We start from the raw sequence: 989 nt of genomic DNA, 5'->3' as shown, positions 1-989 counted from the left end.
GGTGGAGGAGCAGCAGCCAGCCTCCAGCAGCTGATGGCGGGGTGCAGGAGCAGCAGCCAGCCTCCAGCAGCTGATGGCGGGGTGGAGGAGCTGCAGCCAGCCTCCAGCAGCCAGCCTCCAGCTAGTGATGGCGGGGTGGAGAAGCAGGCAGCCTCCATCAGCTGATGGCGGGGTGGAGGAGCAGAAGCCAGCCTCCAGCTGGTGATGGCGGGGTGCAGGAGCTGCAGGCAGCCTCCAGCAGCTGATGGCGGGGTGGAGGAGCTGCAGCCAGCCTCCAGCAGCCAGCCTCCAGCTAGTGATGGCGGGGTGGAGAAGCAGGCAGCCTCCATCAGCTGATGGCGGGGTGGAGGAGCAGAAGCCAGCCTCCAGCAGCTGATGGCGGGGTGCAGGAGGTGCAGGCAGCCTCCAGCAGCTGATGGCGGGGTGCAGGAGCAGCAGGCAGCCTCCAGCAGCTGATGGCGGGGTGCAGGAGCTGCAACCAGCCTCCAGCTGGTGATGGCGGGGTGGAGGAGCTGCAGCCAGCCTCCAGCAGCCAGCCCCCAGCAGCTGATGGCGGGGTGGAGGAGCAGAAGCCAGCCTCCAGCAGCTGATGGTGGGGTGCAGGAGCTGCAGCCAGCCTCCAGCAGCCAGCCTCCAGCTGGTGATGGCGGGGTGGAGGAGCAGCAGCAGACAGCCTCCAGCAGCCAGCCAGCCTCCAGGAGCTGATGGCGGTGTGTGGGAGCAGCAGCCAGCCTCCAGCGTTCAGCCAGCATCCATCAGCTGATGGCGGTGTGAAGGAGCTGCAGCCAGCCTCCAGCAGGTCATGGTGGGGTGGAGGAGCAGCAGCCAGCCTCCAGCAGCTGATGGCGGGTTGCAGGAGCTGCAGCCAGCCTCCAGCAAATGATGGCGGGGTGCAGGAGCTGCAGGCAGCCTCCAGCAGCTGATGGCGGGGTGCAGGAGCAGCAGGCAGCCTCCAGCTGCTGATGACGGGGTGCAGGAGCTGCAACCAG

This window comes from Nothobranchius furzeri, unplaced genomic scaffold (genome assembly GCF_043380555.1).
Source record: "Nothobranchius furzeri strain GRZ-AD unplaced genomic scaffold, NfurGRZ-RIMD1 Scf129, whole genome shotgun sequence".
In the NCBI taxonomy this organism is placed as follows: domain Eukaryota; kingdom Metazoa; phylum Chordata; class Actinopteri; order Cyprinodontiformes; family Nothobranchiidae; genus Nothobranchius; species Nothobranchius furzeri.
The sequence above is the reverse complement of the archived record's forward strand: the minus strand, read 5'-3'. Positions refer to the sequence as shown.